This window comes from Natrix helvetica, assembly GCF_964273705.1.
Source record: "Natrix helvetica genome assembly, chromosome: 5".
NCBI classification, from domain to species: Eukaryota; Metazoa; Chordata; class Lepidosauria; order Squamata; family Natricidae; genus Natrix; species Natrix helvetica.
Window position 1 is genome coordinate 60,896,200 of NC_138551.1, and position 24,048 is coordinate 60,920,247.

Sequence of the window (24,048 nt, forward strand, 5' to 3'; positions counted from 1 at the left end):
CTCGGCAGTTGCGTAGGAATGTGAGGTCACATAAAATGGAAGCTCTTTGGACTTCGAGTTTTTCGTAGGTCCTGGTCAGATGGTGGATTTCCTCCCCGTAGAGGTACGATATTTGTTTTCTGAGGTTTTCGCGGGTGTTTGTATGTATGTCTTTGGTTGTTCGGGTTTTCTCCCGCGTAGAATTGGAAGTATCTTCACGACGTTTCGATGAAGTCTCATTCATCATCTTCAGGCTGGTGCTTCCGGCTTGGTGCTTCCGGCTTGGTGCTTCCAGGAGCAATGTGAGATCTCAGCCGGTTCCTCCTTTTAACTGCCAGTGGGGGTTTGTGCTGATTGGGTGGGAGCTTGGCTGCATTCTGATTGGGTGGAGGTGTATTCTGATTGGTAGGGGGCTTGGCTGTGCTCTGATTGGATGGGAGTTTGGCTGTGCTCTGATTGGATGGGGGCATGTTCTGTTTGGGTGGGGGCCTGGTTGTGCTTGTGTTAGTCTGAGTTGCAGAGGGATTTGAGCTGGTGAGCTGCTTTACTGTTGTTTGGCTTCGCGTTTGTGGTCATGCCACATCTCCGTGGTGGGCATCAGTTTGCTTAATGTATGGATCGGAGGGGTTTAAAGTAGCTAATAATGCAGCTGTGGTCTGGCTTCTGGTTTGTGGTCCGGCTTCTGGTTTGTGGTCATTATCGCTGTGGGTTTGGGCTTGCTTTTTGCATGGATGTGTGATAGTGACATCCTGTGTGGTTTTCGTGAGTGTGGGTCTGGTATCATTCTTTGTGTTAGGGACTCGTTTGTCAGTGAGGGCGGGTTTCCAAATGGCTGGTAGGTGGGAGGTATCATCTTGTTTATTCATGCTGTGTGGTCATTTTTCTATCTCAATAGCTTCTCTGATTATTCTGTTGTTAAAGTGTTCAATTTTGGCAATAGTTCTGGTCTTTTTAAAGTCTATATCATGTCCTGTGGCTTTGAGGTGTTGGACCAGGGAAGAAGTTGGTTCCTCCTTTCTGACTGAGTTTTTGTGTTCTTCAATGCGTGCCTTTATTCTTCTGTTGGTTTTTCCAATGTATGTGGTGGGGCAGGTGGTGCATGGGATTTCATATACTCCTTGATTTTCTAACTCTATTTTGTCTTTGGGGTTTCTCAGGATGGTGGATATTTTTCGGTTTGTGTAGAATGCTGTCTTGATGTTGTGTTTGTGGAGGATCTTGCTGATTCTGTCTGTGGTGCCTTTTATGTATGGGAGGAGGGCTTTGCCGTTTTCTTGTTCACTGTCTTGGATTTTAGTGGGGTTTTCTTTTTAGATTAGGTTAGTGATATTGTTTCTTTGGAATCCGTTGGATGTTAGTACGTTGGTGAGAGTGTGTAGTTCAGTTTTGAGGTGTTGTTCGTCAGCTAAGCGTTTTGTTCTGGAGATGAGTGTCTTGGCTACAGAGTTGATCTGTGCTGGGTGGTGGTGTGAGAGTGCGTGCAAATAGCGGTTTGTGTGTGTTTTCTTCTGGTAGATGGTGTGTCCTAGGGATCCATTGGATTTCTTATAGACTAAGACATCCAGGAAGGGGAGTTGGTTATTGGCTTCTGTTTCCATGGTGAACTGTATTTTGGGGTGTAGGCTGTTGAGGTGTGTGAGGAAGTTGTCCAGTTTATCTTTCCCATGTGGCCAGATTATGAAGGTGTCGTCTACGTATCTGAGCCAGAGTTTGGGTATGTGATCGGATTTTTCTAGAGCTTGGGTTTCAAAGTGTTCCATGAAGAGGTTAGCAATGACAGGTGAGAGGGGTGATCCCATGGGTGCTCCTTCTATTTGTTTGTATTTTTGTCCATTGTAGATGAAGTATGTGTTGGATAGGCAGTGGTAGGTCAGATCTAGGATATGTTTGGGGGGGTTGTATTTGTTTTGGATAGCTGTCAAGGCTTCTTTGATTGGTACTTGGGTGAAGAGTTCATTCGACTTCATCGAAACGTCGTGAAGATACTTCCAATTCTACGCGGGAGAAAACCCGAACAACCAAAGACATACATACATACATATATATATATATATATATATATATATATATATATATGTATATGTATATGTATATGTATATGTATATGTATATGTATATGTATATGTATATGTATATGTATATGTATATGTATATGTATATGTATATGTATATGTATATGTATATGTATATGTATATGTATATGTATATGTATATGTATATGTATATGTATATGTATATGTATATGTATATGTATATGTATATACATACATACATACACACACACACACACACACACACATATAAACACACACACGTATATATAATTCTTCAGTCACAGAGTAAGGCTAAATTATGCTTGGAATCTTCAAATTGGCAAAGGATATTGAAATGCAAAGCTGATTCCCTGGTGCTACCCCACACCGCGAGGAGGCGGAACCGGAAGGTATTAGATGGTTCCGCCCCAAGCGCCTGTTGGAACCAGATAGGTTCCAGACGGAGCTTGGGCCACCTCCTGTGGATTTGACCCGCCCCCGAGTGGAGGACCTGGTAGACACATGGAATAGTGCGACTACCGGGGCCCTGGACCGGGTGGCGCCTTTGCGGCCTCTCCTGCGGCGACGAACCACCCTGGCTCCCTGGTTTACCGAGGAGCTAAGGGTGATGAAACGCCAAAGGAGACGCCTAGAGAGTCGTTGGAGATCCTCTCGTTCCGAATTTGACCGAGCACAGGCACGAGCCTACTTGAGGACGTACCTTGTGGCATTAAGAGCGGCCAAACGTCAACATTGCGCCGCCCTTATTGCGTCTGCAGATAACCGCCCTGCCGCCTTGTTTCGGGTGACTCGTTCCCTCTTGTTTGAGAGGCCGCGGGAAGCCCCTTTACAGGGTAGAGCAGAGGAGTTTGGGAAATATCTACATGACAAAGTCGCTCAAATCCGGATGGGATGGACCCCCTTCAGTGGTTCAGTAGAGACGCCCGTGGCGAGTCTTGAGGGTCCGCTTTGGGAGGAGTTTGATTCGGTTGCCATCGAGGATTTGGACAGGTTGCGTGGACGTCTGCGACCCACCACATGTTTATTGGACCCGTGTCCCTCCTGGCTTGTACTGGCATCCTGGGAGGTTACACGTGACTGGCTCCTGGTCCTAGTGAACACTTCGTTGGGTGAGGGGTCTCTACCAGCCGCCTTGAAAGAGGCGGTGGTGAGACCCCTGCTCAAGAAGTCTTCCCTGGACCCGACGGACCTAGTCAATTACCGTCCAGTCTCCAACCTTCCTTTTTTAGCGAAGGTTGTAGAGAGTGTGGTGGCACAGCAGTTCCCACGCCACCTGGAGGAAAATGATTATCTAGACCCGCGCCAGTCCGGCTTCCGACCCGGGCACAGCACGGAGACGGCCTTGGTCGCATTGGTGGATGATCTCTGGCGGGCCAGAGATAGGGGTTGTTCCTCTATCCTGGTCCTATTAGACCTCTCGGCGGCTTTCGATACCATCGACCATGGTATCCTGTTGCACCGGCTGGAGGGGTTGGGAGTCAGGGGCACCGTGTTACGGTGGTTTGGCTCCTACCTCACTGACCGGACGCAACGTGTGTTGGCAGGGGAGCAGAGATCGACCCGGAGGCCTCTCACATGTGGAGTGCCACAGGGTTCGGTACTCTCGCCTCTCCTGTTCAACACATACATGAAACCGCTGGGCGAGATCATCCGTGGTTTTGGGGTGGGATATCATCTGTATGCTGATGACACTCAGCTATACATCTCCACCCCAAACCACCCCAATGAGGCCATCGAAGTGATGTCCCGGTGTTTGGAGGCCGTACGGATCTGGATGGATGGCAACCGACTGAAACTCAACCCTTCCAAGACGGAGTGGCTGTGGCTTCCGGCGCCCCGGTTCAACCAGGTGTTTCCATCTCTGGCCATTGGGGGCGTGCAACTAGCCCCTATGGAACAGGTGCGCAATTTGGGCGTCCTCCTGGATGCCCGGCTGTCCATGGATGACCATGTAACAGCCGTGGCAAGGGGGGCGTTCCATCAGGTTCGCCTGATGCGCCAATTGCGCCCCTTATTGGACCGGGATGCCCTACGCACAGTCACCCATGCGCTGGTGACGTCTCGCCTGGACTACTGCAATGCTCTCTACATGGGGCTTCCTTTGAGATGCACTCGGAGACTACAGTTGGTCCAGAACGCGGCCGCGCGGGTGATCATGGGGAGGACTAGATTCTCCCCTGTAACACCTCTCCTGCGCGAGCTGCACTGGCTCCCTGTGGTCTTCCGAGTGCGTTTCAAGGTCTTGATTATGATCTTTAAAGCGCTCCATGGCACAGGGCCTAGTTACATGCAGGATCGCATCCTGCCCCACACATCCCTACGACCAATCCGCTCTCACAGAGAGGGACTTCTCCGGGTGCCGACCGCCAAACAGTGTCGGGGGGCGACACCCAGGAGCAGAGCCTTCTCTGTGATGGGCCCAGCCCTGTGGAATGACCTCCCCCGGGACATCAGGATTACTTCCGATCTCCGCTCCTTCCGTGTACAACTGAAAACCCACCTCTTCCAACTATCTGGCCTGGCTCAACCGTAATTTTCCCGTACTCCTCCTGACTGTCTGTTTTTTAACATTTTGAATTTGGATTGTACATGGGGTTTTGTAATTAGGGTATTTTAATGGTTTTTAATTGTCTATGTATTGTATCTGTTAACCTCCTCCGAACATGTGTGTCTTTGTACTTATGTATGTCATGGATTTATGTAAATGTTATATGTTTTTTACTCCATTGTACGCCGCCCCGAGTCCTTTTCGGAAAGGGAGCGGCTAATAAATTTAAATTATTATTATAATTATTATTAACTACGCATAAAACCTATTTGAGAGTGTAGATTTCCATGGTAGAATCAGAGGTATCGATTTTATATTACAAACCTTTCAGAAGAAAGAATTGGGGTTTTTTTTCTATACCTTTAGCCTTCATTCTTAAATTAAAAATGCCGTATATATTTGTGGAGATTACATTACCAATATTTTAATCACCGGATTATTTTGTAACTTTTAGCATTTAAATAATCCATCCATCCCTAAATATAGAAATAGGTTTGCAGAAACTTCAAGGCTTATGGAGGAAGGCTTGCAATGTTTATGATCAGAAGGGGAAAAATGGCATTGACAAGCATGGATTATTTAAAGCGCGCAGATGTGAACCATATAACCACTACACTTTGATGCAAATCATAGAGAAAGGTGAAGGAGAAATGGTCTGTGTAAAACCTACAACCAATTCCTTCTCTCTACTCCCGCCCAGTTTTGGATACAAAAAGAACTTACTCTGATAGACATGGTATTTCAATTCTTTTTTTAAAAAAATCATTTAAATGACAGCATAGCACTGCCGTTCTCTTTATATGCATGAATGTCAACATCTGGTACCAACATTTTGACAATTCTATTAAAATGCCTCACCATTCCCCATCTAACACCTGTTATCTCTAATTTCTTTCCTGAGACACACACCAGTAGACAGTGTAGATTCCAATCATTTATCACTTTTAAAATACTTCCATATGGGGTAGTTTGGAAGGGTCTGCTTTGGCCTTAGGCACATGTTTTTTTGACTGCATTAAAATTCAGAAAGGGAGAGAGAGAGCAAGCAGTGCAGACATTAATGTTTCATAGTATTCATGTCTGGTAATTATTAGTCAAAATTATAGTTCACACATGACTTGACAAAGTGGACCATAGATGGTCCTCCTCCAGATATATGCAGCATGCAATACGTTCCAGGTTATTGAGATGTCAATCTGCAATAATAATGCAAATATCCTTTACAGGAGGCTGTGGAAAGAGGTGTGCAAAGCTCTGGAGAGTTGCTAGAAATGTCAGAAATATTACATTCAAAGTGAATGACATCAACAAGGGACCATGTAGTTAAAATGTGCACAATTAGTGAATACTAGGCAACCTGTGACCCATTGAGTCATTGTTTCAGAGATATTTCCTTACTTGAACAGAAAAACAGAATGAACACACACGGGCCAAAAAAATGGTGGGAACAGGAACAACTTCTGACTTCCTGTTGGATTCCCTATTGGTTTTTCTTGTAGCAAGATGGCAGGAAACATTGAAAATGACAATTGTAAGACTGCAATTGACCATGGCAGTGCAATAGTGCAGTAGTGTAGCATCACCGAAACACCACAATTTTTCCTAATTTCAATGTCACAGGAATGGTGGATCTCAAATTTTGAATGCATTCTGTAAGTTAGCCCATTTGAGGTATGTTGATTAAAAATTGTTGCCTTATGATACCCTATTTCAACCAACTGAAGGTTGCAAACAACCAGACAGAAGAATTTTAGTAGTATATAGATATTTGTATCTTAAAGGCCAAAAGAAGAAAGCTGTAAAGCCCCATGAATGTGATAAATATTTATGCTTCAACAATGCCATAGAAAAGTGGATAAATTAGGCTTTAGGGCTATAGAAAAGTACAGGTACTCCTTGACTTATGACCACAATTGAGTTGCAAACTTCTGTTGCTATCTAAGACATTTGTTAGGGGAATTTTGTTAGGCCTCGTTTTACAATCTTTCTTGGTGTATTTGTTAAGTGAATCACTGCAGTTGTTAAGTTAGTAACACAGTTGTTAAGAGAATCTGGCTTCCTCATTGACTTTGCTTGTCAGAAGGTTGCAAAACATGATCACATTATCCCAGGACACTGCAACTGTCATAAATATGGACCAGTTTCCAAGAGTCTGAATTTTGACCACATGACCATTGGGATGTCGCAATGATCGTAAGTATGAAAAAGGGTCATAAGACATTTTTTTCAGTGCTGTTGTAACTTCAAACAGTCACTAAATGTACCATTGTAAGTTGAGGACTACCTGTATTAGTGCACTATTAAGGAAAATATATCTTTGCCTACATTTAAATAATTACCTGTAAAACTAAAAGTAAATTAAAATATGCATTAATTCATTAAACATCAGTTTGCATAGATGCAACTGTACTGTACAATAAGATTTCTCATTTCTTCCTCTTTTTGCCCTTGGGATACAAGCTAATCAAATCTACGAAAGTCTGAAGAATTTGACCTGGTTGGCATATTGTGCAAATATATGGTAGCCATTTGGCCCAAGTTTAATGAATTCTGGTTTAGCTATAGCTTGAAAGAATAATTTGGTAGCAAAAATCATTCAGGAAAGATGAAATTACTATATTGGAAGAGATAGTTCTACCAGCAGGTTCTTAGTGAGATTCAGGGAGGATATTGGCCATGTTATTTTATAAGGACTCAGATTTTGATCACAAATTAATGTTTTATCTATTTTATGTTTTTCTGTATCTCCCATCTGACCCAAGTCTTGTAAGTAGATATAGCAGTGATGGCGAACCTTTTTTGGCTCGTGTGCCACAAGTGGGGGGAGCGCAGGGGGGTCGTGTGCGGGCGTGCCGCACCCATAATGCAACGCACGACACCCCCAGTGCGCAAGTGACTTCCGGTTTGCTCGGAAGGTCGTTTTAAGCTCTCGAAGGCATCAGGGAAGCCTCCGGACGGTCCCTGAAGCCTCCGGAGGGCCTCCGGGGGGGGGGCGGGGGAGGCTCTTTTCGCCCTCCCCAGGCTCCTATAAAGCCTCTGGAGCCTGGGGAAAGCAAAAAATGGCTTTTAAAAAGGTGAACTCAGCTGACAGGGCAGCGCCTCGCGTGCCCCGACAAATGGCTCTGCGTGCCACTTGTGGCATGCGTACCATAGGTTCGCCATCACTGAGATATAGCATCAGCAATTTCCCCCTTCTTGTACCTCTACAAATTTGCAATATTTATAAACATTTAGGGACCCGTAAAAACTATTGTTATAAGTGTTTATAATATGCCATGCTGTGTAATACATTATATACTTATATGGGAACCATTCTTCATTTAATTTGGTTAAAATTTGATGTGAATTAATAGCTAATGCTATTAATTTTGCCATTGCTGTATATTCTCCAATCTCCAATCAGATATTGTCAGAATTACATCTTTCTTCTAATGTTAGACAATATTTATTCTTCAGTGAGCATGTATACCAGTAAAGTATTTTTTTTCCTTATATAATTTTTGCTTGGAATTTACCTTGTTTAAAAAGTTGTGATTTCATTTCAAATTTAATTTCCAAAATGTTATGCATTGCACTATATCTTTCTGGTACTTTCAGATGGCTTTTTTTTTTTGCATGTTCACTGCATGTGGTAAAATGTTACTTCTGTTTCATGCCATTTCCACATTTATTACTATATGCTTGATCTATCTTGGAGATTATTAAAGGAGTTTTGTGCCATCTGTAAAACATTTTGTACCAAAATTCTTTTAGATTGTAGTTTGGAGTAAATGTTATGAAAACACATTTTCCCATTGTTATATTGTGATTGTTTCTTTAAGAAGTTGCATGCATTTTACACACATTTTATTTGTTTGCTACTTTATCATATCTAAGTAGGAGTTTGTATATGTGCCCTAACATATAGTATTGATTTTATATACGGTAAGTGCTTCAAATTCTGTCATTTTTCTTATGTCTCTCCCTCTTTCTTAAGATCAGATTGGTATACTTCCCACAATTTCTAAAAACATCAACCAGGGTATTCTACTAAATATTTCTTGCTATGTCTTCTATTCTATTCTATTCCATTCCATTCATCAAATTTATATAGCAGCCACAAGAGATATAGAACTGATCTTCCCCTCCCTTCTCTTTCACACACACACACACACACACACACACACACACACACACACTGCTCATTAAAATCTTATCTATCTGTTCTCAAGACAATGCAGTTTGTGGAGATTCTATATTATAAGCTGAATGCAAATAAAATAGAGTTTTAACTCTATTGACCTGATTGCTTATACATGACACTACTACACCAAAGGTGACTCTCAGCAGCACACAATAATAGATAAACAAAATAATATAAACAGCAAATAAAAACCACAGTAATATTACATGAAATGTTTAAAGCTAAAGAAATAAATATCTAACGAAACACCATTTAAGTAGAGTCAGTATTCAGCACTGTTTATATAATACTAAATACTAATGGAGTTTGAACTGGACAAATATGCCTCACACACCACCAAATGGGGAAAAATAGTGAAAACTGAAAGAAGATGTCTTAAAGAAATAGCCTGGATCAAGAGTCTGGATGAAGATGATCACTACAAGCACCTGGGCATCATTCAAGTTGACAACATGAGGCACACTGAAGTGAAGAGAAAGGTTAGAAAAGAATACGTCAAGAGAATGAATGAGATCTGAAAGTCCAAACTCAGTGAAGGAAATACCATCAAGGCAATTAAAACCTGGGCAATTCCAGGCCATAGATACACAACTGGAATAGTGTACTGGACTCAAGCAGAAATAAAAGCCTTGTATAGGAAGACCAGAAAAATAAGGACAATGAATTATGCCTTTCATCCCACAGTGATATTGTGGGATGTATGTACGCTATGTACCAAGGAAAATAGGTGGTCATGGAATGTTTCAAGCACATCAGATGATTGAAGAAGAAAAAAGGGCATTGGAAGAGTATCTGAAGGACAGAGAAGAAGATGAACTGAAACTAGTATATCAGGAAGATGTACTGTCTACTAAAGTCCCAGAGTATTTTAGAATTCAGACAGACAGGCAGTTGCTGCATATCACACTAAACTTAACAATTAATTTAAAAAAGTATAGACAACATTGCAATACCTGGACACAGTACAATAGAAGAGAAAGAACTGGATAAGAGAACAAAATACAAAGACCTGCAAATAGAAATAGAATGACTGTGGCAAAAGAAAGCAAAGGTAGTACCAATAGCAACAGGTCCCTTGGATGAAATTCCAAAACAACTGGAACACCATTTGAACATAACTGGCATTGACATATTTGTGATTAGTCAATTGCAAAAGGCAGATTTACTCTGAACAGCTTAACTCCTACAAAGATACCTCTAACACAGGGGTATCAAACTCCAAGGGTGATTAAATCTGGCCCACAGGGTCAGCCTGGAAATAGCAGAGGACTGGCCTGCAGTGCCTCTGGCAGCCAAAATGGGGTGCTGTGAGGGCCACACATGGCCCCTGGCCTCTGTTTTGGCCAGCAGAGTGCTGCAGGACACCATCCAGGCTGAAAATAGTGCACAGGGGGCACACAAGCCCTCCCCATGCCCTGTTTTGGTTGCCAAGATGCTGCAGGAGGCATCAATCCCATATCCCCCCCATGCCTGGCTAGGCCTCAGAAGAGAACTACAATGGTCTGGCTCTTGAAGAAATCCAGTTTAACACCCCTGCTCAAACATCAACATCTGCCTATCCTAGATCTGTGGGAAGAACTCGATAGATGGATAAAAATGCCAAATTCAGTCTGAACATCTTGATGTCATTTAGCAAAATATTCTTTAAAAATCCAAAATACATTCATTAATGGAAGGGGAACAAAAACTGTCTGCCTCAAACATGGAGCAATCTCAGCATGCCTCCAGTTCTGTGGGAGCTCCAAGCCTGGTCATATAACCATGTCTTAAGGGTCTTTTGGAATATCAAAAGGAATACAGCCAATCTAATTTCTGGGGGAAGGTTGTTCCATTAGGCCACAGTAGAGAAGGCATATAACCTTGGCACCCACCAAATGAAGATCATTAGTTGCAGCATGGGTTATGCAGCATGTTCTCTGCAAGATCTGATCTGGTAAGTGATATAAATGGGGAGAGGTAGTCCCTCAGTTAGCCAGGCCCCATTGGCATGAAGGATTTTAAAGGTTAAAACCAACACATTGAATTAGATGAAGAAGCAAACTGACAATCAATGCAGTTTGTGGAACATGAGTATAACTGCTAGATAGGGAGAATGGTTGAGACAGGCTTCAGTGATTAATAACACCAGTTTATTAGAAAACTATATACAAATCGAGCGCTGGCCTGCCTGACAGCTACCCCTTTTATAGGGAGCTTTCAGACGGCTCAGCCAATCGGCTTTGCGTATTTTCCCACCGGAATGGAGGACCTTGGTGGAGCCTATTGCTCCAGTCTCAATATTTAACAATACCAAGTGTTTCTTCCAGGAGCATATGTAATTGCCCCCATGGCTACATTTGTACAAGGTGAAACTTCCGGATATTCTTCAAGGTCAGCCTCATTTTTAGGACATTGCGGTAGTCCAATCTGGAAGTTATTGGGGCATAAGTGATCGATTGTAAGCAGGACTTGATAAGCTATCCAAGAAATCTCACTTTGTTTTACAATCTAAAATATTGAACAGCAAGACGACCTGTGTCTTTTGAGTCTTGTCACTTTTTAATAAATTAAATCTGCATATACATTTGCAGATCATTTCTTGCATTCTTGTAATGTCCTCTCTGAAACTGTAATTGGCACCATTTGGAACAAATTATTTTGGGAAATATATTTATTTTAATGATTGCCTTTAGATTTGTCCACTTTTCTCTTTTAAGTTCTTGCTGTTATTTAATATAGGCGTATGTATGTATGTATGTATGTATGTATGTATGTATGTATGTATGATGTATGTATGTATATTTACTGTCAAGTGCAGACCAATATAGTTCACTGAGTGGGCATATTTCATGTTCTTCTGTTTACGAATACTTAGCCTTTCTAGCTTTCTATCTCCACACATTTCTAACCAAAGGTATAAAGAACTATATGCAGGAAGAAATAGACAAACCAAAAATAAACGTGACATATTTACATATTTAATATTTCTGAATTATCTGAATAAGAAAGTCATTCAGCTTAGATCAGTAAATATGGAAATATAACAGAACTTCTCTCACAGATGAAGGCAAAATCTAGGTCAGTCACTGGGAATAACCCCTTTCACTTCTTTTTCTGATTCCCTGGCTATCTACACCTTAGTTTATCTTGTGTGGGTTTTTTCATGGTTGACATAAACCAGTCCTGAAGATTTCCAGTCACCTTCTACCCACCCACCCAAAAGAAGAAAAGAAAAAAAAAAGAAAAAAGATGAGATAGATAAAAGAACAAATGATAAATTCTGTAAGTTAATTACTGATTCTTAAATAATAACCATGATGTGTAAATTGGTTAGATCCAGGAAATTTGAATTTCCTTCATCAAATTCTTTTCCTATAAGTTAGCATTTTTTACTTCAATTAAAAAGAAAAAAATGAATTTATTGTAAAAATTCACAAAGAATAAAGTGCTAATTTAAACTGTTCTGTCAACATTTTCTGTCATAATTTTGCAAAAGCAGGGAGGTAGATAGAAGATGATTTATAATCTGAGAAACAACAAATTTATTCAGTTCTGGACAGTTAAAATATTCATCAATAAATATGTGGATACCTACATTTTCACACATCTGCTGTTTACTAAATAACATTACAGCACAGTTTTAATCTTATAAGAAATTGTTTGGAACTTAAAATAAGTGCACTTAATTAAAGGAAGGCTGTGAAAATGTGCATTAATCTGATATGACTAATAGCAAAGTGCATGAAATTGCTAATTAGAATTTCATTAGAGGTGCTGCTTTATCAGACTGTGAATATCACAACCTTTAAAATTCTTTCAGGAAGGCTTAATTCATTTTCAAACAGAAATATTCTTTAAAGACATTTGATATGTTCTGAAGGAATTTATAACTTAGCCTGAAACATTAAATGTTGTCAATATTCCATAGGAATAATATTTGAATGGAAATCTGCATTATGTACTTTCTTCTTCAGTTACAGGAATATTTTCTTTCTCATTGAATCATTATTGTTTAACTAAAATAATTAGATAAAGAAAAAATATTTAATCTTAAGATTATTCAGACAATATTTGTGTTTACATTTAAACCTGCCATATCATTTTTTAAAGAAATAGGAGGAATGCATGTTAATATATTTATAAAAATGTGGCATAAAATCAGCAAAAGTCATATTGAAACTTAAGAAACAAGGGGAAAATATTGCACAGAACATAATAAGAAATAAAGTAACACCAATTAGAATGTAGTAAACTGAATAGAACTCTCTATCTAAATGTTATGGTTTGTCTCAGATGAATTTCTTTTGCACACAAAATCATCTGAAGAAGAAGCTATCGTTGACCCATCTTTTTTACCTTAGTCTAAGAAAACACACGCTTAGTCTATATTAGGAACTCTGACAAAAATAGATCTTTGCGAAGCCTGAATAGACACAAATATCTTATCCAGAACAGAACCACATTGAGATCCTAAGGATTAAAGCCCATTAAATTTGTCTTCAATCCCATTGTTAGTTCTCAATGTGGATTAGGATCCTATGTGGCTAAATAGTGGGAAATCTACCTACAAATCTGTATCGTTCAGATTACATGAGGCTTGACATTAAAATGTCAATTGTAGAAAACTACACACACAAGTATACTGTGTCTGCATATGTGTAAGCACATATATTTTATGTCTGATTATAATATGCATATTCCAGCAGCTGGATGAACTAATTTCACCCTACGAAATGCCTGAAATTCCCTGGATCTGACTCCTCACTTTCTGACATGCAGTTAAGACCACTTAGAACATCAGGGATTACAAGATATGGATGTGATGTACTTTTTTCTTTCAAATGACTAATCAATAGACTGATTGATTCATTGATACATAGTCCTTGAAATGTCACACAATACTGGAATGGTCCTTAAGCTGACAGAAATTGTGCATCCTCAACCAATGGCTTTCCCAGCTCAGCCGATTCCATTCGTCTCTAGTGTCAGCTTCAATATCAATAAGAATTTTTTTGTTGGGGGGAGGGAAATTTGGTAGGCTACTAGTGTTACTGTCTGGGATGGGTTAATGTATTCAAATTCAGAGCTGAGGAACTACAGTATCCTAGGTCTCTCTTTGCCCCAGACATGAAGAAAAACTAAACCAGTTATAAAATTTACATAACACTTTCTCTACTTTGGCATTAGTTGACAGGGATTGGCATATGGAGATTCATACCCTCTAGAATTACTAGGAGCATCAGATGAAAGAGAAGAGCTGTATTTGAACGTTGTAAACTTTATTAGTATGAACAAGACACCCCTGTACAAGAGTTAAAGCAGTCACATCCTCTGAAAGGCTCCCTTGATTGTTTTGATGTATTTCTTTGGCTTCCTAGAGACATTGGTGTGGATGTATATGTACAGCTGGAGCAAAAGTGACCCATTTAAAATATGTGCAGATATACTTATGGAAAATAGTTTTCAAAACAGTTGTGTAAATCATCAAAGCTGCAGCTATTTCAATGCTTTGAGGAGACATGCTTTGCATGAACTAAATATTGTGTGAGAACTATATAAATCTTTTGAAAGAGATGCCTTAAGTCATTAAATCCAGGACATTTTTGTCTAAATTTGTGTATCTGCTTCGAAAGCTGCTTTTGGCTGAAGACATGCCAAAGCTAAGTGTCTGCACATGCCACTATCCCTTGCTTTGAAAAGGCTTGCACAATCCTTTTATTCAAGTCTATTTAGCTAGAATTTCACTCCAAGGTAATTGAGTAAAATAATGCAGTCTTAAAGAGTTTATCAACACTGCATAGAAATCATTTAAAGTTCATTAGAGAAGTTGTTATAAACGTACACTAAATAATTTAGATGAAAAAGGTGATGAAAAGAATATACACCGAAAAAGTAAGCTGCAAGAATCATTTCAGATTATTGCCTGCATTCTATATGCTAGAACTTTTTAACTCTTTCAAAAGTTAACTTTTAATTTTTAAATTGTTATTAGATATAAAGAAACATTCTAAAATCTATTCTTTCTTCTGTATTCTAACAGGACGAAGCTGTTAGCTTTACTAATCCTATGAGAATGTCTGTATTTTCAAATTTTGATGCATTAAAGCAGTAATGTCCAAACTTGGCTGAAGTTGAAGTCCACAGTTCTTAAAGTTGCCAAGGTTGGACATCCCTGCATTAAAGTCTTCAGTAAAGTCTTCAGTAAGGTAAAGGTAAAGATTCCCCTCACACATATGTGCTAGTCATTCCTGACTCTAAGGGGCGCTGCTCATCTCCATTTCAAAGCTGAAGGGCCAGTGCTGTCTGAAGACGTCTTCATCGTCTTGTGGGTGGCATGACTAAATGCCAAAGGTGCACGGAACGCTGTTACTTCCCACCAAGGTGGTCCCTATTTTTCTACTTGCATTTTTACATGCTTTCAAACTGCTAGGTTGGCAGAAGCTGGGACAAGTAATGGGAGCTCACTGCGGCGCTAGGGATTTGAACCGCTGAACTGCCAACCTTCTGACTGACAAGTTCAGTGTCTTAGCCACTGAACCACAGTGTCCCCCTTTTCAGTAGAGCAATATATATATATTTGCTTCATTTCTTTAGGAGGGGTACATTAATCTTCTCACTTGTTCCAAAGCTATTTTTGAAGGTTATTAATTTATTGATATCCTTCCATGATCTGACAAATCTTGGCAGCTTACATGATATAAAAAGAAGCATCAAAACATAAATAGTATTTTAAACTAGCTAATTAAGTAACACATTGTAAAACAGTGAAGCTGAATATCCAAAATATAACAAAACTGGTATCACCATTGAGAAGCATTGTCTTCTACTCTGGGTCTCTCTCGTCTCCCAAAAGTATGGAACTATAGGAATTTCTCCCTAGTTGATCTAGTACATGAGGGTCAAACTTGTCACATCACATTGCTGTCACATGATGTTTCACAAATTTTTTCCCCTTTACAGACCTGGTGTGGGCGTTGCCTGCGCATGATGCATCTGGCCTGCAGGCCACCACTTTGATATCCCTGATCAAGTAGATCAGTCAGGTTGGAGTAGATGATCCATTAAACAGACATTAACAACATCTATAATCATGCAAAAGAGACAATCAACTAGCCCCAAAGAGAAAAAGACTCCAGCACCACTCCACCAGTAATCAGCCCTCAGATCAGCATAGATTAACTCCAGGGTCAACCAACAGTCAAGTAAGCAATATCCCAGTCAAGAAACTGCTGAAGAAGCCATCAGTAAACAGCCCAACCTAATCTCCAAAACCACTCCCACCCACACAGACAGGCAAGTCACCAGAGTATAAACTGACAGCAAATAGCACTCTTTACTAGCACTGATGCTGTTACCTAGTTAGGGTAATGGAATGTCTGCAAGAATACCAGCAAGCTCAGAGAGCACCAAAGACCCCACATTTCAGCTTTGAGCTACAAATATTCTCCATTATCAATGGATAATCTTGCAGTACCATCAGTCAAACCGTAAAGAGCCTTATGTATAAAAATTAATATTTTATATTATACTTGAAAACCAATCAGTAATCTGTGTAGGGTCCACACTCCACAGTAACTAGTAACTTTAAAACATCCTTTTTTTCTTCTTCTTGGTTTCTGGTTAAGAGAGGGACTACAATGTTCTAAAAAGAGTTCTAGTTACTTAGTACAGGTCATTTTTTGCATAATAACTGCTCTGAAGAGCCATAGTCTAAAGTTACAACAGGGCTGAAAAGTAACATTATCATCATCCTCACACTTACAGCATGCCCGTTTCAGTGTCCCCGCAGTCATGTGTTGGAGGCTTGAGTTCTTTGCAACCAGTGGGCATTTATGACTATTGCAGCATTCCATGATCGTGTCATCAATATTAGCAAACTTCACAGCATGCTTCCAACAGAATCAATGGAGAAGCCAGCAGTAAAATTCCAAGTGTCTAAGTCACATGATGTCGTGCTTAATGACCTGTGGTAAGTTGCTTAATGGCTGAATAGGAAGTGCTGTTATAAGTCCATTGCAATCATGTTATATTTTGCTTAGTGACTGTGGTGCTTAGCAACGGACTTCATGTCCTAATTGTGGTTACTAAATGAGGACTATCTGCAACCTTCTCCTCAATCAAGTGCAACTTTGCTTCTTTCATATTTACAACTTGTTTGCTTTTCACCATTTTTAAGCATATCAAAATATTTAATATAAATAAGGCAAAGTTCCACTTTCAAGCAATAAATTACATCTTGTAAAATATCTAAGTGGATCTACATCTTCAGGTTATAGCTATCTTCGCCAACAGTGGCAGAAGAAGAACTAAAATGGTTCATTTACTTTGATTAAAATATTCTGATTGCATTGTTCAAATTGAAGTTAAAAGCTCATAATCTCTCATCTGCAGTACAAAAGATTATTGAAAAATGAATAAAGCATGAATAAAATATTTATTGAGTATTTTTTAGTTTTTCAAAACTGTATTGAAATAGCAGTTTGGCATCGTTTCAACTTTATATACAGTACATTTTAACATCAGTAGATTTGTCAGCAGGCTAAAGCAGAATTCACAAATTTGCCTCTTTATGTATTTTTCTCCTACAATAAATATATTACTTTTAAAAAATTCAGTCTAGGCTTAAGTGGACAAAAAATTATGCTTATTAAATCTACTGTTTGCACTCAAAAGTGAAAGTCTTAGCTATCTTACATCTAAACAAGGCAAACATATCTGCTAATTATAATGTAGTACATGGGTTAAAATATATTGTTATTTTTTAAATAGCATTGTGACAGTTGTTCATTTTATAACTGATTAAGGATACTTCAACTTCATTTTGTAGAAAAGCATATAATGTAATTCAATTCAAATAGACATGTATAAGAGCCAATTAAGTGTAATAGCTAAAGGCACCAGGCTAGAAACAAGGAAATTGTGAGTTTTAGGAGTCAAGATTCACTCTACCCCCAAAGGCACACACAGATGCCCATGAAAACAATTGTGTTATTTTTCTAAAAGAAACAACCACCTGTTCCATTAATTTTTGACTCGTGGAAGTTCAGATGCACAGTCTGTCTGTCTGTCTGTCTGTCTGTCTGTCTGTCTGTCTGTCTGTCTGTCTGTCTGTCTATCTATCTATCTATCTATCTATCATCTATCTATCTATCTATCTATCTATCTATCTATCTATCTATCTATCTATCATTTATTAAGTGTATATGCTGACCATCTCTCCAATAGGGTGACTCTAGGCAGCTTAGTTATTCCTCTTTGCTGAAAAATATCGACCTCAAAATGTGTAAGACCTTGCTGTTGTTCAACAGATGTTAATGGAAAACTATATTTTCATTGAAATGAACTGCATATACAAGAAGCTCATCAATTACTGGACTTTATAAATGTAATGTTTTCAACTTGGTAATTGATTGGAGGATCATAAAAGTATTTGCAATAGATAAAATAATAAAAAAGAATTATTATATTATTTGCTTTGCTTCTACTTGGTAAAGTATGGTTCCCCTCCCAAAAAAAACCCTCCCAAAACCCCTGAATTGGTATCAGACAAAAATAAAAAGAGATTCACTTATAAGAAAATGTCTTATATTATTTCTTGTAACAGCCATAATGCTACTAGGCAGGCAACATTGATTCCATCAGACACATAAGATTGTTAATACTAGACCACTCTAGAGTGAATGCAGGGTAAAGTATAACTTTATTTGACAATAATATGTAGCATTAATATCAGAAATATTGGACCCTTCAAAGTCGACATCTTGCATTAACACTGCTCAGTATGGATGGGTAAACACATACAGTACGTTAGCGTTCCAGGTTTACAATAAATTTATACTTTGATCCCTATTGAAAGAGACAACAGCAGAATTCCTTCTTGATTCTTATATGCTATCAGCTTCTGTTCAGTTGCAATTCATTGTATGTTGTGGAAGAGATGTTTGGTTCTGAGAATATTCAAACTGCATTAGGTCAGATGTTTTACATATTTTCTACGTAACATCAATTATTCGGTAAGACCATATTTTTGTTATGCTATGTATTGCTTTAGGCACAATATTTTTTAAAAAATGCCTTTTGAAATAATGCAGTGGATACACTGAACTGTTAAAAGGCTGGGCTAGTATATTTTGATTGTTATACTTTGCTAATCACCAAAACTAGAAAATACATGCAGGATGGTGTGCCTGTCTATCTGCTTCTCTCCCTCTCTTGCTCTTTATGTGAATCCCTGTGTGTGTTTTCCAAAATATGGATGGAAATAAAGAGCAGGAAGGTCAAACTTCAGATTTTGACATCATTCTTCTGCACCTTTTGTCATTATGCTTAATTTTAAAAAATCACAGAGAAATAAAACAGCCCAGTCCATCTACTAGGGACCTTTCTCCCTAAATTGTCTCTGCACAAAAGGCAAGCTCTGCAGAGAGGTCTGCTCTTTATTGGACATAAGCACATCTCCCTTCTGCCTCCAGACAACTGGACTACTTGTGTTTATTCTGAATTAATGGCAAACTTAAGCAGATTTCACATACCCAACCACTCTGGACTTATAGAACAGTGATGGCGAACCTCTTCGGCACTGAGTGCAGTTTACAAACTGGAATGTCCATGCATGCAGGTGCATGTGTGCATGATGGAGTGATGGAAACCTGAAGACCAGCTGGCCGGCATGCACATGCTTATTTTTTGGGCATTTTTGGCCATTTCTCAGGTCATTTTCAGGCTGTTTTGAGGCCATTTTTCAGGCTGTTTTCTGGCCGTATTCCAGCCCTCCGGATCCTGTGGATGTGTGTGCCAGAAACCAGAAGAGTGGCTAGCAATGGTGTGTGTGCCTACAGAGAGGGCCCTGCGTCCTACTTCTGGCACGTGTGCCATAGGTTCGCCATCACGGTTATAGACTATCCAAGACACGTAACCTATAGCGCTTTCATTTGTAGCTGCAAAAGTTTGGAAACTTACTGCAGATTCTAGAAAATACAACTGTATATGGTTATCACATCTAACACTGAAAATGATCTTCCTTTTACCAAATGAAATGGAGTTTTCCTTCTTCATAATTTTTGTCATTTGCCCCTTCTTCATCATTTTTGCCCCTTTCAAACATTTCTTTTCTGGCCAAGGGTGGGGTGCATGTTTGTGTGTGCGTGTGTGTGTTTGCATGCGTACAAACACACAAGGCCTGCGTATGTGGCTATTTGACAATATAACCTTCTCAGGGCAAGAATATTCCCAGCCTCCTTGTTCTGCTTGTTTTAAAAGAGGTCTATAGGAAGAGTTTTCAAAACTGAAAAATTGAATTCTCCTTTATTAATTTAATTTTTACTGACAATTTCAGCAATGTAATCTCAGATTATCAGAAGTAGAGTTAAAGGAGCATTTATTTTCCACTCTACTTGTAGTCTACCATACAAATAACTTTAAGTTCAATATTTGCTTCTCATGTAAACCTTCATGGAAGGATTAGCTGTGGCATTCATTAATTGCCAGATGAATGTGTATACACTCCAGTCTATAATCCAGTTAAACTGAAATGTCCTTACTGATAGCTTGCGCATTCAATACCTGTAGATGCTCATAGTAATTCCTGTGAAATAAGCCAACTACCGTATTTATCGGCGTATAACACGCACAGGCGTATAACACGCACCTTCATTTTAAGAGGGAAATTTCAGGAAAAAAATTTAAATTTCAAATAAAGAACTTTGAAGCAAAATAAGGGTAGCTCAGAACTTTTTTTTTTATTAATATTATTACCACTTATAAGGTAAATAATGTAAAAGGACAGTAAAAGCAACTATGAACACTGCTGCTTTCACTGCTACTATCTTCCACCCTCCCTTCCTCCTTCCCTTCCTTCCTGCCTCCCTTCCAGTTCCCTCCTTCCTCTTTCCTCCTGCCTGCCTGCCTTCTTTCCCTCCTGCTTATCTATGCTTCCTTCCTTCCTTGCACCTCCCTCCCTTCTGCCTGCCTGCCTTCTTTCCTCTTTCCCTATCCTCCTATCCTTCCTTTCTCCCTCCCTCCTTCCCTGCCTCCCTTCCAGTTCCATCCTTCCCTCCTTCCTTTTTTTTATTAACTTTTAGTCGGGAGTCCGGGGAGAGGAGAGACGGCTCATCCATTCTCTCCTCCTCTCACCCATACCCAGCTGTCTAAAGCGCTTCCTTTCGCCCGCCCGAGTTCTTCCACGGGCGAAAGAAAGTGTTTTAGTCGGGTGTCTGGGAGAGGAGAGACGGCTCATCCATTCTCTCCTCCTCTCGCCCACACCCCGCTGAGTAGCGCTCCATGATCCTTTTCTGTGCGCCTGGTGTTTAGATAGATAGCCGGATGTTTAAAATGCCAGGCGCACAGAAAAGCAGCTGCTTTTGGGGCGAAGCGCTCCGCGATCCTTTTCTGTGCGCCTGGTGTTTAAAACATCCGTCTATCTATCTAAACGCCAGGCGCACAGAAAAGGATCGCGGAGCGCTTCGCCCCAAAAGCAGCTGCTTTTCTGTGCACCTGGCGTTTAAAACATCCGGCTATCTATCTAAACGCCAGGCACACAGAAAAGGATCGCGGAGCACTTTGCCCCAACAGCAGCTGCTTTTCTGTGCGCCTGGCGTTTAAAACATCCGGCTATCTATCTAAACGGCTGCTGTTGGGGCGAAGCGCTCCGCGATCCTTTTCTGTGCGCCTGGCGTTTAGATAGATAGCCGGATGTTTTAAACGCCAGGCGCACAGAAAAGCAGCTGCTTTTGGGGTGAAGCGCTCCGTGATCCTTTTCTGTGCACCTGGCGTATATCGCCTGGCGTATATCGGCGTATAACACGCATACATCATTTGCCCCCTATTTTTCGGGGGGAAAAGTGCGTGTTATACGCCGATAAATACGGTATATTTACTAACGGAAGCAAGGGAATAAATACCTTTTCTCTTTTCCTTCTTAAATTGCAGTTTGATTTCACTTCCTTTTACACTCAGCATGTCCACAGATCCAGCAAAACCCGGACATGATGTTTCCCATCTAATTTTGGCACCTATGTGAATAAACATCTTTCCTGATATACAGTAATGATGTGTGTGTGTGTGTGTGTGTGTGTGTGTGTGTGTGTGTGTGCGTATCGCTAAAAGTGCCTCAGTATGGCATTTGCTTCACATGCACAAATTGTTATATGGAACCACACTATATATTTAACAATATATTAAATATATGATTCCTAGGCAGAAAAGGAGTAGTGGTCCAATGTTTTTATAGGTTTGTCGGTCTGGGGAAAGCTGTTCTATACATACTTGCCCCTTAATAGAATGATCACAGTAAATATTGGGATTCTGCTAACATTTGGTTTGAAAGGAATTCTATAGAGCCAAACATTTTGTTTGAATATGTGAACTGAATCTTCAGAACACTGTGAATATCTAATTGAACCTGTTGCTTCCAAAGTTGTTTGGATCCATTTTGGAGATCTGAGAAGCTTTTATGCATGTGTAAATGAATTTTTCTTAAAAGGTTGAAAAGCCTGAATCAATTGGTGGAGTACCCCAAGGCACTGTTTTGGGCTCAGTACTCTTCAACATCTTCATCAATGATTTGGATGAGGGAATAAATGGGGAACTCATCAAATTTGCAGATGACACCAAGCTGGCAGGAATAGCCAACAGTCCAGAAGATAGGCTAAAGATACAGAAGGATCTTGACAAACTTGAACATTGGGCACTATCTAATAAAATGAAATTCATTGGTGAAAAGCGTAAGGTACTACATTTAGGCAACAAAAACGAAATGTACAGGTACAGTATAGGTGGTACCTTGCTCAACAGTAGTAACTGTGAAAGGGATCTTGGAGTCCTAGTGGACAACCATTTAAATATGAGCCAGCAGTGTTCAGCAGATGCCAAAAAAGCCAACACAGTTCTAGGCTACACAAACAGAGGGATAGAATCAAGATCACGTGAAGTGTTAATACCACTTTATAATGCCTTGGTGAGGCCACACCTGGAATACTGCATTCAGTTCTGGTCACCATGATGTAGAAAAGATGTGGAGACTCTAGAAAGAATGCAGAGAAGAAGAACAAAGATGATTAGGGGACTGGAGACTAAAACATATGAAGAAAGGTTGCATGAATTGGATATGTCTAGTTTAATAGAAAGGACTAGGGGAGACATGATAGCAGTGTTCCAATATCTCAGGGGTTGCCACAAAGAAGAGGGAGTCAAACTATTCTCCAAGGCACCTGAGGGTAGAACAAGAAGCAATGGGTGGAAACTAATCAAGGAGAGAAGCAGCTTACAACTGAGGAGAAACTTCCTGACAGTTAGAACAATTAATCAGTGGAACAGCTTGCCTCCAGAAGTTGTGAATGCCCCAACACTGGAAGTCTTTAAGAAGATGTTGGATAGCCATTTGTCTGAAACAGGATAGAGTTTCCTGCCTAGGCAGGGGGTTGGACTAGAAGACTTCCAAGGTCCCTTCCAACTCTGCTATTGTATTGTATTGTATAATTCATTCCGTCCCCCCCCCCCAATTGTTTAAAAAGCCATTTTTTTAAAAAAATGATTCAACTATTTGAACCAATGTAAGCAGTTATATAGCCCTGGATATTTTATTTGTCTTCCTTAAAAGATTTTCATTAATGTATTAATTTGAAGCAGAAAAAAATGCTAACTCATGCCAAAATATGGTGAGGCTGCCACTGCTGCTGCTGGTGGCGATGGTAGAGGAGGCCACATTATATTTTCTTCCTTTTTAAAAAATTTAGATTTGAAAAGCTTTGTAGACAAACTGTCAAAATCTAGGCTGTAATATCCTAACCTTTATAAGTAATCCCCAAAGCCTAGCTAATCAATTGAAGATAATAAAATATTAGACTTAATACTGCAAAGTGGTGCTATATAATGCACATAATAAGCTCCTACATAATTCAAACAGCAAACATATTCTTCTACTCAATGATGGGAGGTTGTTTAGATCAGCAGGAGAATGTCAACACATGCCACATTTCATGGATCTACTACTTTTCGAGAACCCTATTAAGTTAATTGCTGGTTTCTGACAGCAGAGAGCATGCTGGGAACACAGCAAGCTTTATTAGCCTTTCGGGCATTTGCAGACATCAGCCATTTTGCCCCTACTTGCATAGATGAGGAGCTGCACAGGAGAACTAAATCAAATTAGAAGACAATCAACGCTCCTGGCATTGCCTTTGTGCAAAGTTCCTTTGACATTCTAAAGAGGTTTCAGTGCCAAACATGGGCCTGTTTAGTTTTTACAACCACTTCCTATACACACTGCAAGAAAGGGAGGTGGGAACAGTGGGCAAAAACTAATCTTG